Consider the following 16,205-nt stretch of genomic DNA (forward strand, 5'->3'; position numbering starts at 1 on the left):
AAATACAGATGTAACTCTGTGAGTGGAAGTCGCACATCACAAAGCAGTTTCTCAGAAAGCTTCTTTCCATTTTTTCTCTGAGGATATTTCCTTTATCACCATAGCCCTCTATGGGCTTCCAACTTTCACTTTGCTAATTCCACAAGAACAGGCTTAGCGAGCAGGTTCTTGAGGGGAAAGCTGTAACTCTCTGAGATGAACTCACAGAACCCTAAGCAGTTTCTCAGAAAGCTTCTTTCCAGATTGCATCGGAAGATAATTCCTTTTTCACCATAGCGCTCTAGGGACTTCCAAATATCACTTTGCAAATTCCACAAGAACTGTCTTAGCGAAAGGCTTCTTGAGGGGAAAGCTGTAACTCTGTGAGATGATTTCACAGAACACAAAGAAGTTTCTCAGAAAGCTTCTTTCTCTTTTATATCGGAGGTTAATTCCTTTGGCCCTATATTCTTCAATGGAATCCGAATTATCTGTTCTCAGATTCCACAGAAATAAGGCTAGCAAAGACATGCAGGAAATACATATGTAACTCTGTGGGTGGAATTCACACATCACAAAGCAGATTCTCAGAAGTCTTCATTCCGGTTTTTGTCTGAGGATATTGACTTTTTCACCATAGACCTCTATGGGCTTCGAAATATCACTTTGCAAATTCCACAAGAACAGGCTTAGCGAGTGGCTTCTTGAGGGGAAAGCTGTAACTCTGTGAGATGAATTCACAGAACACTAAGCAGTTTCTCAGAAAGCTTCTTTCCAAATTTCATCGGAGGTTATTTCCTTTTTCACCATAGCCCTCTATGGGCTTCCAAATATCACTTTGCAAATTCCACAAGAACTGTCGTAGCGAAAGGCTTCTTGAGGGGAAAGTTGTAACGCTGTGAGATGATTTCACAGAACACAAAGAAGTTTCTCAGAAACCTTCTTTCTCTTTGTTATCGGAGGATATTTCCTTTGGCCCTATACTCTTCAAAGGGATCCGAAATATCTATTCTCAGATTCCACAGAAAAAAGACTAGCAAAGAGATCCACGAAATACAGATGTAACTCTGTGAGCGGAATTCACAAGTCACAGGGCAGTTTCTCAGAAAGATTCTTCCCAGTTTTTCTCTGAGGATATTTCCTTTTTCACCATAGCCCTCTATGGGCTTCCAACTATCACTTTGCTAAATCCACAAGAACAGGCGTAGCGAGCGGGTTCTTGAGGGGAAAGCAGTAACTCTGTGAGATGAACTCACAGAACACTAAGCAGTTTCTCAGAAAGCTTCTTTCCAGATTTCATCGGAGGTTATTTCCTTTTTCACCATAGCCCTCTATGGGCTTCCAAATATCACTTTGCAAATTCCACAAGAACTGTCTTAGCGAAAGGCTTCTTGAGGGGAATGTTGTAACCCTGTGAGATGATTTCACAGAACACAAAGAAGTTTCTCAGAAAGCTTCTTTCTCTTTGTTATCGGAGGATATTTCCTTTGGCCCTATACTCTTCAAAGGGATCCGAAATATCTATTCTCAGATTCCACAGAAAAAAGGCTAGCAAAGAGATCCACGAAATACAGATGTAACTCTGTGAGCGGAATTCACAAGTCACAAGGCAGTTTCTCAGAAAGATTCTTCCCAGTTTTTCTCTGAGGATATTTCCTTTTTCACCAGAGCCCTCTATGGGCTTCCAACTATCACTTTGCTAATTCCACAAGAACAGGCGTAGCGAGCGGGTTCTTGAGGGGAAAGCAGTCACTCTGTGAGATGAACTCACAGAACACTAAGCAGTTTCTCAGAAAGCTTCTTTCCAGATTGCATCGGAAGATAATTCCTTTTTCACCATAGTGCTCTAGGGGCTTCCAAATATCACTTTGCAAATTCCACAAGAACTGTTGTAGCGAAAGTCTTCTTGAGGGGAAAGCTGTAACTCTGTGAGATGATTTCACAGAACACAAAGAAGTTTCTCAGAAAGCTTCTTTCTCTTTTTTATCGGAGGATATTTTCTTTGGCCCTATATCCTTCAAAGGGATTCGAAATATCTGTTCTCAGATTCCACAGAAATAAGGCTATCAAAGAGATCCACGAAATACAGATGTAACTCTGTGAGTGGAAGTCACACATCCCAAAGCAGTTTCTCAGAAAGCTTCTTTCCAGTTTTTATCTGAGGATATTGCCTTGCTCACCATAGCCCTCTAAGTTCTTCCAAATATCACTTTGCCAATTCCACAAGAACAGACTTAAAGAGCGGCTTCTTGAGGGGAAAGCTGTAACTCTGTGAGATGAATTCACAGAACACTAAGCAGTTTCTCAGAAAGCTTCTTTTCAGGTTTCATCAGAGGATATTTCCTTTTTAACCGTAGCCCTCTATGGGCTTCCAAATATCACTTTGCAAATTCCACAAGAACTGTCTTAACAAAAGGCTTCTTGAGGGGAAAGCTGTAACTCTGTGAGATGATTTCACAGAACACAAAGTAGTTTCTCAGAGAGCTTCTTTCTTTTTTTTATCGGAGGATACTTCCTTTGGACCTAGATTCTTCAATGGGATCCGAAATATGTGTTCTCATATTCCACAGAAATAAGGCTAGCAAAGAAATCCACGAAATACAGATGTAACTCTATGAGCGGAAGTCACACGTCACGAAGCAGTTTCTCAGAAAGCTTCTTTCCAGTTTTTCTGTGAAGATATTTCCTTTTTCACCATAGCCCTCTATGGGCTTCCAAATATCACTTTGCGAATTCCACAAGAACAGGCTTAGCGAGCGGGTTCTCTAGGGGAAAGCTGTAACTCTGTGAGATGAATTCACAGAACACTAAGCAGTTTCTCAGAAAGCTTCTTTTCAGATTTCATCTGAGGATATTTCCTTTTTCACGATTACATTCTATGGGATTCCATATATCACTTTGCAAATTCAACAAGAACTGTCTTAGCGAAAGGCATCTTGAGGGGAAAGCTGTAACTCTGTGAGATGATTGCACAGAACACAAAGAAGTTTCTCAGAACGCTTCCTTCCCTTGGTTATCGGAGGATATTTCCTTTGGCCCTATAGTCTTCAAAGGGATCCGAAATATCTCTTCTCAGATTCCACAGAAATAAGGCAAGCAAGGAGATGCACGAAATACAGATGTAACTCTGTGGGTGGAAGTCACAAATCACAAAGGAGTTTCTCACAAAGCTTCATTTCAGTTTTTGATTGAGGATATTGACTTTTTCACCATAGGCCTCTATGGGCTTCCAAATATCACTTTGCAAATTCCACAAGAACAGGCTTATCGAGCGGCTTCTTGAGGGGAAAGCTGTAACTCTGTGAGATGAATTCCCAGAACATTAAGCAGTTTCTCAGAAAGCCTCTTTCCAGATTTAATCGGAGGTTATTTCCTTTCTCACCATAGTCTTCTACGGGCTTCCAAATATCACTTTGCAAATACCTCAAGGACTGTTTTAGCGAAAGGCTTCTTGAGGGGAAAGCTGTAACTATGTGAGATGATTTCACAGAACACAAAGAAGTTTCTCAGAACGCTTCTTTCTCTTTGTTATCGGAGGATATTTCCTTTGGCCCTATAGTGTTCAAAGGGATCCGAAATATCTGTTCTCAGATTCCACACAAATAAGGCTAGCAGAGAGAACCACGAAATACAGATGTAACTCTCTGAGCAGAAGTCACAAGTCACAAAGCAGTTTCTCAGAAAGCTTCTCTCCAGTTTTTCTCTGAGGATATTTCCTTTTTCACCATTGCCCTCTAAGGGCTTCCAAACATCACTTTGCGAATTCCACAAGAACAGGCTTAGCGAGCGGCTTCTTTAGGGGAAACCTTTAACTCTGTAAGATGAATTCACAAAATACAAAGCAGTTTCTCAGAAAGCTCCTTTCCAGATTTCATCGGAGGATATTTCCTTTTTCACCGTAGCCATCTATGGGTTTCGAAATATCACTTTGCAACTTCCACGAGAACTGTCTTAGCGAAAGGCTTCTGGAGGGGAAAGCTGTAAATCTGTGAGATGATTTCAGAGAACACAAAGAAGTTTCTCAGAAAGCTTCTTTCTCTTTGTTATCGGAGGATAATTCCTTTGGCGCTATAGTCTTCAAAGGGATCTGAAATATCTGTTCTCAGATTCCACAGAAATAAGGCTAGCAAAGAGACCCAAGAAATACAGATGTAACTCTATGAGCGGAAGTCACACATCACAAAGCAGTTTCTCAGATAGCTTCTTTCCAGTTTTTCTGTGTGGATATTTCCTTTTTCACCGTAGCCCTCTATGGGCTTCCAAATATCACTTTGAAAATTCCACAAGAACTGTCTTACCGAAAGGCTTCTTGAGGGGAAAGCTTTAACTCTGTGAGATGATTTCACAGAACACAAAGAAGTTTCTCAGAAAGCTTCTTTCTCTTTTTTGTCGGAGGATATTTTCTTTGGCCCTATGTCCTTCAAAGGAATCCGAAATATCTGTTGTCAGATTCCACAGAAATAAGGCTAGCAAAGATATCCACGAAATACAGATGTAACTCTGTGAGTGGAAGTCACACATCACAAAGCGGTTTCTCAGAAAGCTTCTTTCCAGTTTTTATCTGAGGATATTACCTTACTCACCATAGCCCTCTAAGTTCTTCCAAATATCACTTTGCGAATTCCACAAGAACAGGCTTAGCGAGCGGCTTCTTTAGGGGAAACCTGTAACTCTCTGAGATGAATTCACAGAACACTAAGCAGTTTCTCTGAAAGCTTCTTTCCAGATTTCATCAGAGGTTATTTCCTTTTTCACCATAGACCTCTATGGGCTTCCAAATATCACTTTGCAAATTCCATAAGAACTGTCTTAGCGAAAGGCTTCTTGAGGGGAAGTTGTAATGCTGTGAGATGATTTCACAGAACACAAAGAAGTTTCTCAGAAAGCTTCTTTCTCTTTGTTATCGGAGGATATTTCCTTTGGCCCTATACTCTTCATAGGGATCCGAAATATCTGTTCTCAGATTCCACAGAAAGAAGGCTAGCAAAGAGATCCACGAAATACAGATGTAACTCTGTGAGCGGAATTCACAAGTCACAAAGCAGTTTCTCAGAAAGATTCTTCCCAGTTTTTCTCTGAGGATATTTCCTTTTTCACCATAGCCCTCTATGGGCTTCCAACTATCACTTTGCTAATTCCACAAGAACAGGCGTAGCGAGCGGGTTCTTGAGAGGAAAGCAGTAACTCTGTGACACGAACTCACAGAACACTAAGCAGTTTCTCAGAAAGCTTCTTTCCAGATTGCGTCGGAAGATAATTCCTTTTCCACCATAGTGCTCTAAGGGCTTCCAAATATCACTTTGCAAATTCCACAAGAACTGTTGTAGCGAAAGTCTTCTTGAGGGGAAAGCTGTAACTCTGTGAGATGATTTCACAGAACACAAGGAAGTTTCTCAGAAAGCTTCTTTCTCTTTTTTATCGGAGGATATTTTCTTTGGCCCTATATCCTTCAAAGGGATCCGAAATATCTGTTCTCAGATTCCACAGAAATAAGGCTAGCAAAGAGATCCACGAAATACAGATGTAACTCTGTGAGTCGAAGTCACACATCCCAAAGCGGTTTCTCAGAAAGCTTCTTTCCATTTTTTATCTGAGGATATTGCCTTACTCACCATAGCCCTCTAATTTCTTCCAAATATCACTTTGACAATTCCACAAGAACAGGCTTAGCGAGCGGCTTCTTGGGGGGAACACTGTAACTCTGTGAGATGAATTCACAGAACACTAAGCAGTTTCTCAGAAAGCTTCTTTCCAGATGTAATCGGAGTATATTTCATTTTTCACCATAGCCCTCTAAGGGCTTCCAAATATCACTTTGCAAGTTATACAAGAACTGTCTTAGCGAAAGGCTTCTTGAGGGGAAAGCTGTAACTCTATGAGATGATTTCACAGAACACAAAGAAGTTTATCAGAAAGCTTCTTTCTCTTTGTTATCGGAGGATATTTCCTTTGGCCCTATAGTCTTCAAAGGGATCCGAAATATCTGTTCTCAGATTCCACACAAATAAGGCTAGCAAAGAGATCCAAGAAATACAGATGTAATTCTGTGAGCGGAAGTCACACATCACGAAGCAGTTTCTCAGAAAGCTTCTTTCCAGTTTTTCTGTGAGGATATTTCCTTTTTCACCATAGCCCTAGATGGGCTTCCAAATATCACTTTGCGAATTTCACAAGAACAGGCTTAGCGAGCGGGATCTCTAGGGGAAAGCTGTAACTCTGTGAGATGAATTCACAGAACACTAAGCAGTTTCTCAGAAATCTTCTTTTCAGATTTCATCTGACGATATTTCCTTTTTCACGATTACATTCTATGGGATTCCAAATATCACTTTGCAAATTCAACAAGAACTGTCTTAGCGAAAGGCATCTTGAGGGGAAAGCTGTAACTCTGTGAGATGATTGCACAGAACACAAAGAAGTTTTTAGAAAGCTTCCTTCCCTTGGTTATCGGAGGATATTTCCTTTGGCCCTGTCGTCTTCAAAGGGATCCGAAATATCTCTTCTCAGATTCCACAGAAATAAGGCAAGCAAGGAGATGCACGAAATACAGATGTAACTCTGTGGGTGGAAGTCACAAATCACAAAGCAGTTTCTCAGAAAGCTTCATTTCAGTTTTTGATTGAGGATATTGACTTTTTCACCATAGGCCTCTATGGGCTTCCAAATATCACTTTGTAAATTCCACAAGAACAGGCTTATCGAGCGGCTTCTTGAGGGGAAAGCTGTAACTCTGTGAGATGAATTCACAGAACACTAAGCAGTTTCTCAGAAAGCCTCTTTCCAGATTTAATCAGAGGTTATTTCCTTTTTCACCATAGTCTTCTACGGGCTTCCAAATATCAGTTTGCAAATTCCTCAAGGACTGTTTTAGCGAAAGGCTTCTTGAGGGGAAAGCTGTAACTATGTGAGATGATTTCACAGAACACAAAGAAGTTTCTCAGAACGCTTCTTTCTCTTTGTTATCGGAGGATATTTCCTTTGGCCCTATAGTCTTCAAAGGGATCCGAAATATCTGTTCTCAGATTCCACAGAAATAAGGCTAGCAAAGAGATCCAAGAAATACAGATGTAACTCTGTGAGCGGAAGTCACACATCACAAAGCAGTTTCTCAGATAGCTTCTTTCCAGTTTTTCTGGTAGGATATTTCCTTTTTCACCGTAGCCCTCTATGGGCTTCCAAATATCACTTTGATAATTCCACAAGAACTGTCTTAGCGAAAGGCTTCTTGAGGGGAAAGCTTTAACTCTGTGAGATGATTTCACAGAACACAAAGAAGTTTCTCAGAAAGCTTCTTTCTCTTTTTTTATCTGAGGATATTTTCTTTGGCCCTATATCCTTCAAAGGAATCCGAAATATCTGTTGTCAGATTACACAGAAATAAGGCTAGCAAAGATATCCACGAAATACAGATGTAACTCTGTGAGTGGAAGTCACACATCACAAAGCGGTTTCTCAGAAAGTTTCTTTCCAGTTTTTCTGTGAGGATATTTCCTTTTTCACCATAGCCCTATAACGGCTTCCAAATATCCCTTTGCGAATTCCACAAGAACAGGCTTAGCGAGTGGCCTCTTGAAGGGAAAGCAGTAACTCTGTGAGATGAACTCAGAGAACACTAAGCAGTTTCTCAGAAAGCTTCTTTCCAGATTTCATCGGAGGATATTTCCTTTTTCACCATAGCCCTCTATGGGCTTCCAAATATCACTTTGCGCATTCCAAAAGAACAGGCTTAATGAGCGGCTCATTGAGGGGAAAGCTGTAACTCTGTGAGATGATTTCATGGAACACAAAGAAGTTTCTCAGAAAACTTCTTTTTCTTTGTTATCGGAGGATGTTTCCTTTGGCCCTATAGTCTTCAAAGGGATCTGAAATATCTGTTCTCAGATTCGACCAAAATAAGGCAAGCAAAGAGATGCACGAAATACAGATGTAACTCTGTGGGTGGAAGTCACAAATCACAAAGGAGTTTCTCAGAAAGCTTCATTCCATTTTTTCACTGAGGATATTGACTTATTCACCATAGACCTCTATGGGCTTCAAAATATCCCTATGCAAATTCCACAAGAACAGGCTTAGCGAGCGGCTTCTTGAGGGGAAATCTGTAACCCTGTGAGATGAATTTTCAGAACACTAAGCAGTTTCTAAGAAAGCCTCTTTCCAGATATCATCGGAGGTTATTTCCTTTTTCACGATAGCACTCTATGGGCTTAAGAAAATCACTTTGCAAATTCCACAAGAACTGTTTTACCGAAAGGCTTCTTGAGGGGAAAGCTCTAACTCTGTGAGATGATTTCACAGAACACAAAGAAGTTTCTCAGAAAGCTTCTTTCTCTTTTTTATTGGAGGATATTTCCTTTGGACCTATGGTCTTCAAAGGGATCCGAAATATCTGTTCTCAGATTGCACAGAAATAAGGCTAGCAAAGAGATCCACGATATACAGATGTAACTCTGTGAGTGGAAGTCACACATCACAAAGCAGTTTCTCAGAAAGCATCTTTCCAGTTTTTTTCTGAGGATATTTCCTTTTTCACCATAGCCCTCTGGGGGCTTCCACATATCACTTTGCGAATTCCACAAGAACAGGCTAGCGAGCGACTTCTTGAGGGGAAAACTCTAACTCTGTGAGATGATTTCACAGAACACTAAGCAGTTTCTCAGAAAGCTTCCTTCCAGATTTCTTGGGAGGATATTTCCTTTTTCACCATAGCCCTCCAGGTGCTTCCAAATATCACTTTGCAAGTTCCACAAGACCTGTTTTAGCGAAAGGCTTCTTGCAATGAAAGCTGAAACTCTGTGAGATGATTTCACAGAACACAAAGAAGTTTCTCAGAAAGCTTCTTTCTCTTTGTTATCTTAGGATATTTCCTTTGGCCTTATAGTCTGCAAAGGGATCCGAAATATCTGTTCTCTGATTCCACAGAAATAAGGCTAGCCAAGAGATCCACGAAATACAGATGTAACTCTTTTGGTGGAAGTCACACATCACAAAGCAGTTTCTCAGAAAGCTTCTTTCCAGTTTTTGTCTGAGGATATTGAATTTTTCACCATAGCCCTCTATGGGCTTCCAAATATCACTTTGCGAATTCCACAAGAACAGGCTTAGCGAGCGGCTTCTTGAGGGGAAAGCTGTAACTCTGTGAGATGAATTCAAAGTACACTAAGCAGTTTCTCAGAAAGCTTCTTTCCAGATTTCATCGGAGGTTATTTCCTTTTTCACCATAGCCCTCTATGGGCTTCCAAATGTCACTTTGCAAATTCCACAAGAAGAGTTTTAGCGAAAGGCTTCTTGAGGGGAAAGCTCTAACTCTGTGAGATGATTTCAGAGAACACAAAGAAGTTTCTCAGAAAGCTTCTTTCTCTTTGTTATTGGAGGATATTTCCTTTGGACGTATAGTCTTCAAAGAGATCCGAAATATCTGTTCTCAGATTCCACACAAATAAGGCTAGCAAAGAGATCCTCGAAATACAAATGTAACTCTGTGAGTGTATGTCACACATCACAAAGCGGTTTCTCAGAAAGCTTCTTTCCAATTTTTTTATGCGGATATTTCCTTTTTCACCATAGCCCTCTATGGGCTTCCAAATATCACTTTGCGAATGCCACAAGAACAGGCTTAGCGAGTGTCTTCTTGAGGGGAAAGCTGTAACTCTGTGAGATGAATTCACAGAACACTAAGCAGTTTCTCATAAAGCTTCCTTCCAGATTTCTTGGGAGGATATTTCCTTTTTCACCATAGCCCTCTATGGGCTTCCAAATATCACTTTGCCAATTCCACAAGAACTGTCTTAGCGAAAGGCTTCTTGAGGGGAAAGCTGTATCTCTGTGAGATGATTTCACAAAACACAAAGAAGGTTCTCAGACAGCTTCTTTCTCTTTGTTATTGGAGGATATTTCCTTTGGCCCTATAGTCTTCAAAGATATCCGAAATATCTGTCCTCAGATTCCACAGATATAAGGCTAGGAAAGACATCCACGAAATACAGATATAACTCTGTGAGTGGAAGTCACACATCACAAAGCAATTTCTCAGAAACCTTCTTTCCAGTTTTTCTCTGAGGATATTTCCTTTTTCACCATAACCCTGTACGGGCTTCCAAATATCACTTTCCAAATTCCACAAGAACAGGCTTAGCGAGCAGCTTCTGGAGGGGAAAGCTGTAACTCTGTGAGATGAATTCACAGAACACTAAGCAGTTTCTCAGAAAGCTTCTTTCCAGATTTCATCAGAGGATATTTCCTTTATCACCATAGCCCTCTATGGGCTTCCAAATATCACTTTGCAAGTTCCACAAGAACTGTCTTAGCGAAAGGCTTTTTGAGGGGAAAGCTGTAGCTCTGTGAGATGATTTCACAGATCACAAAGAAGTCTCTCAGAAAGCTTCTTTCTCTTTGTTAACGGAGGATATTTCCTTTGGCCCTATTGTCTTCAAAGGGATACGAAATATCTGTTCTCAGAATCCACAGATATAAGGCTAACAAAGAGATCCGCGAAATACAGATGTCACTCTGTGAGTGGATGTCACACATCACAAAGCAGGTTCTCAGAAACCTTCTTTCCAGTTTTTCTCTGAGGATATTTCCTTTTTCACTGTAGCCCTCTAAGGGCTTCCAAATATCACTTTGCGAATTCCACAAGAACAGGCTTAGCGAGCGGCTTCATGAGGGGAAAGCTGTAACTCTGTGAGATGAATTGACCGAACACTAAGCAGTTTCTCAGAAAGCTTCTTTCCAGATTTCATCGGTGGATATTTCCTTTTCACCATAGCCCTCTAGGGGCTTCCAAATATCACTTTGCGAATTCCAAAAGAACAGGCTTACCGAGCGGCTTCTTGAGGGGAAAGCTGTAACTCTATGAGATGATTTCACAGAACACAAAGAAGTTTCTCAGAAAGCTTCTTTCTCTTTGTTACCGGAGGATATTTCCTTTGGCCCTAAAGCCTTCAAAGGGATCCGAAATATCTGTTCTCAGATTCCGCAGAAATAAGGCTAGCAAAGAGATCCACAAAATACAGATGTAACTCTGTGAGTGGAAGTCACACATCACAAAGCAGTTTCTCAAAAAGCTTCTTTTCTGTTTTTCTCTGAGGATATTTCCTTTTTCACCATAGCCCTCTATGGGCTTCCAAATATCACTTTGCGAATTCCAGAAGAACAGGCTTAGCGAGTGGCTTCTTGAGGGGAAAGCTGTAACTCTGTGAGATGAATTCACAGAACACTATGCAGTTTCTCAGAAAGCTTCTTTCCAGATTTCATCGGAGGATATTTCCTTTTTCACCATAGCCCTCCAGGTGCTTCCAAATATCACTTTGCAAATTCCACAAGAACTGTCTTAGCGAAAGACTTCTGGAGGGGAAAACTGTAACTCTGTGACATGATTTCAAGGAACACTAAGAAGTTTCTCAGAAAGCTTCTTTCTCTTTGTTATCGGAGGATATTTCCTTTGGCACTATTGTCTTCAAAGGGATCCGAAATATCTGTTCTCAGATTCCAAAGAAATAAGGCTAGCAGGAGATACGCGAAATACAGATATAACTCAGTGGGTGGAAGTCACACATCACAAAGCAGTTTCTCAGAAAGCGTCTTTCCTGTTTTTTTTTGAGGATATTTCCATTTTCGCCATAGAACTCTATGGGCTTCTCAATATCACTTTGCGAATTCCACAAGAACAAGCTTAGCGAACGGCTTTTTGAGGGGAAAGCGGTAACTCTGTGAGATGATTTCACAGAACACTAAGCAGTTTCTCAGAAAGCTTCTTTCCAGATTTCATCTCAGGATATTTCCTTTTTCACCATAGCCCTCTATGGGCTTCCAAATATCACTTTGCAAATTACACAAGAACTGTCTTAGCGAATGGCTTCTTGAGAGGAAAGCTTTATCTCTGTGAGATGACTTCACAAAACACAAAGAAGGTTCTCAGAAAGCTTCTTTCTCTTTGTTATCGTAGGATATTTCCTTTGGCCCTATAGTCTTCAAAGATATCCGAAATATCTGTTCTCAGATTCCACAGAAATAAGTCTAGCAAAGATATCCACGAAATACAGATGTAACTCTGTGAGTGGAAGTCACACATCACAAAGCAGTTTCTCTGAAACCTTCTTTCCAGTTTTTCTCTGAGGATATTGACTTTTTCAGCATAGCCCTCTATGGGCTTCCAAATATCACTTTGTGTAATCCTCAAGAAAAGGCTTAGCGAGCGTCTTCTTGAGAGGAAAGCTGTAACTCTGTGAGATGAATTCACAGAACACTAAGCAGTTTCTCAGAAAGCTTCTTTCCAGATTTCATGGGAGGATATTTCCTTTTTCACCGTAGCCCTCTATGGGATTCCAAATATCACTTTGAAAATTCCACAAGAACTGTCTTAGCGAAAGGTTTCTTGAGGGGAAAGCTGTAACTCTTTGAGATGATTTCACAGAACACAAAGAAGTTTCTCAGAAAGTTTCTTTCTCTTTGTTATCGGAGGATATTTCCTTTGGCCCTATAGTCTTCAAAGGGATCCGAAATATCTGTTCTCAGATTCCACCGAAATAAGGCGAGCAAAGAGATCCATGAACCACAGATGTAACTCTGTGGGCGGAAGTCACACATCACAAAGCAGTTTCTCAGAAAGCTTCTTTCCAGTTTTTTTTTGAGGATATTTCCTTTTTCACCATAGCCCTCTATGGGCATCCAAATATCACTTAGCGAATTCCAAAAGAACAGGCTTAGCGAGTGGCTTCTTGACGGGAAAGCTGTAACTCCGTGAGATGATTTCCCAGAACACAAAGAAGTTTCTCAGAAAGCTTCTTTCCAGATTTCATCGGAGTTTATTTCCTTTATCACCATAACCCTCTATGAGCTTCCAAATAACACTTTGCAAATTCCAAAAGAACAGGTGTAGCGAGCGGCTTCTTAAGGGGAAAGCTGTAACTCTGTGAGATGAATTCACAGAACACTAAGCGTTTTCTCAGATAGCTTCTTTGCAGATTACATCGGAGGGTATTTCCGTTTTCAACATAGCCCTCTATGGGCTTCCAACTATCACTTTGCGAATTCCACAAGAACAGGCTTAGCGAGCGGCTTCTTTAGCGGAAAGCTGTAACTCAGTGAGATGAATTCACAGAACACTAAGCAGTTTTTAAGAAAGCTTCTTTCCAGATTTCATCGGTGGATATTTAGTTTTTCACCATAGCCCGTATGGGCTTCCAAATATCACCTTGCAAATTCCACAAGAACTGTCTTAGCGAAAGGCTTCTTGAGGGGAAAGCTGTAACTCTGTGAGATGATTCCACAGAACACAAAGAAGTTTCTCAGAAAGCTTCTTTCTCTTGGTTATCAGAGGATATTTCCTTTGGCACTATAGTCTTCAACGGGATCTGAAATATCTGTTCTCAGATTCCACAGAAATAAGGATAGCCAAGAGACCCACGAAATACAGATGTTACTCTGTGGGTGGAAGTCACACATCACAAAGCAGTTTCTCAGAAAGCTTCTTTCCACCTTTTCTATGAGGATATTTCCTTTTTCAAATATCACTTTGCGAATGCCACAAGAACAGGCTCAGCGAGCGGCTTCTTGGGGGGAACGCTGTAACTCTGTGAGATGAATTCACAGAACACTGAGTGATTTCTCAGAAAGCATCTTTCCAGATCTAATCGGAGGATATTTCATTTGTCAACATAGACCTCTATGGGCTTCCGAATATCACTTTGCAAGTTCCACAAGAACTGTCTTAGCGAAAGGCTTCTTGAGGGGAAAGCTGTAACTCTGTGACATGATTTCACAGAACACAAAGGAGTTTCTCAGAAAGCTTCTTTCTCTTTGTTATCAGAGGATATTTCCTTTGGCCCCATAGTCTTCAAAGGGATCCGAAATATCTGTTCTCAGATTCCACAGAAATAAGGCTAGCAATGACATCCAAGAAATACAGATGTAACTCTGTGAGCGGAAGTCACACATCACAAAGCAGTTTCTGAGAAAGCTTCTTTCCAGTTTTTCTCTGAGGATATTTCCTTTTTCACCATAACCCTCTAAGGGCTTCCAAATATCACTTTGCGAATTCCACAAGAACAGGCTTAGCGAGCGGATTCTTGAGGGGAAAGCTGTAACTCTGTGAGATGATTTCACAGAACACAAAGAAGTTTCTCAGAAAGCTTCTTTCTCTTGGTTATCGGAGGATATTTCCTTTGGCCCTATAGTCTTCAAAGATATTCGAAATATCTGTTCTCAGATTCCACAGAAATAAGGCTACCAAACAGATCCACGAAATACAGATGTAGCACTGTGAGTGGAAGTCACACATCACAAAGCAGTTTCTCAGAAAACTTCTTTCCAGTTTTTATCTGGGGATATTGCCTTTTTCACCATAACCCTCTATGGACTTCCAAATATCACTTTGTAAATTCCACAAGAACAGGCTTAGCGAGCGGCTTCTTGAATGGAAAGCTGTAACTCTGTGAGATGAATTCACAGAACACTAAGCAGTTTCTCAGAAAGCTTCTTTCCAGATTTCATCGGAGGATATTTCCTTTTTCACCATAGCCCTCTATGGGCTTCCAAATATCACTTTGTAAATTCCACAAGAACTGTCTTAGCGAAAGGCATCTTGAGGGGAAAGCTGTAAATCTGTGAGATAAATTCACAGAACACTAAGCAGTTTCTCAGAAAGCTTCTTTCCAGATTTCATCGGAGGATATTTCCATTTTCACCATAGACCTCTAGGGGATTACAAATATCACTTTGCAAATTCCACAAGAACTGTCTAAGCGAAAGGCTTTTTGAGAGGAAAGCTGTAACTCTGTGAGATGATTTCACAGAACACAAAGAAGTTTCTCAGAAAGCTTCTTCCTCTTTGTTATCGGAGGATATTTCCTTTGACCCTATAGTCTTCAAAGGGATCCGAAATATCTGTTCTCAGGTTCCACAAAAATAAGGCTAGCAAAGAGATGCACGAAATACAAATGTAACACTGTGGGTGGAAGTCACACATCACAAAACAATTTCTCAGAAAGCTTCTTTCCAGTTTTTGTCTGAGGATATTGACTCTTTCACCATAGCCCTCTATGGGCTTCCAAATATCACTTTGCGAATTCCACAAGAACAGGCTTAGCGAACGGCTTCTTGAGGGGAAAGCTGTAACTCTGTGAGATGAATTCAGAGAACACTAAGCAGTTTCTCAGAAAGCTTCTTTCCAGATTTCATCGGAGGTTATTTCCTTTTTCACCATAGCCCTCGATGGGCTTCCAAATGTCACTTTGCAAATTCCACAAGAAGAGTTTTAGCGAAAGGCTTCTTGAGGGGAAGTTGTAATGCTGTGAGATGATTTCACAGAACACAAAGAAGTTTCTCAGAAAGCTTCTTTCTCTTTGTTATCGGAGGATATTTCCTTTGGCCCTATACTCTTCATAGGGATCCGAAATATCTGTTCTCAGATTCCACAGAAAGAAGGCTAGCAAAGAGATCCACGAAATACAGATGTAACTCTGTGAGCGGAATTCACAAGTCACAAAGCAGTTTCTCAGAAAGATTCTTCCCAGTTTTTCTCTGAGGATATTTCCTTTTTCACCATAGCCCTCTATGGGCTTCCAACTATCACTTTGCTAATTCCACAAGAACAGGCGTAGCGAGCGGGTTCTTGAGAGGAAAGCAGTAACTCTGTGACACGAACTCACAGAACACTAAGCAGTTTCTCAGAAAGCTTCTTTCCAGATTGCGTCGGAAGATAATTCCTTTTTCACCATAGTGCTCTAAGGGCTTCCAAATATCACTTTGCAAATTCCACAAGAACTGTTGTAGCGAAAGTCTTCTTGAGGGGAAAGCTGTAACTCTGTGAGATGATTTCACAGAACACAAGGAAGTTTCTCAGAAAGCTTCTTTCTCTTTTTTATCGGAGGATATTTTCTTTGGCCCTATATCCTTCAAAGGGATCCGAAATATCTGTTCTCAGATTCCACAGAAATAAGGCTAGCAAAGAGATCCACGAAATACAGATGTAACTCTGTGAGTCGAAGTCACACATCCCAAAGCGGTTTCTCAGAAAGCTTCTTTCCAGTTTTTATCTGAGGATACTGCCTTACTCACCATAGCCCTCTAATTTCTTCCAAATATCACTTTGACAATTCCACAAGAACAGACTTAGAGAGCGGCTTCTTGACGGGAAAGCTGTAACTCTGTGAGATGAATTCACAGAACACTAAGCAGTTTCTCAGAAAGCTTCTTTTCAGATTTCATCAGAGGATATTTCCTTTTTC

This window comes from Macaca fascicularis, chromosome 3 (genome assembly GCF_037993035.2).
Source record: "Macaca fascicularis isolate 582-1 chromosome 3, T2T-MFA8v1.1".
Taxonomy (NCBI): Eukaryota; Metazoa; Chordata; class Mammalia; order Primates; family Cercopithecidae; genus Macaca; species Macaca fascicularis.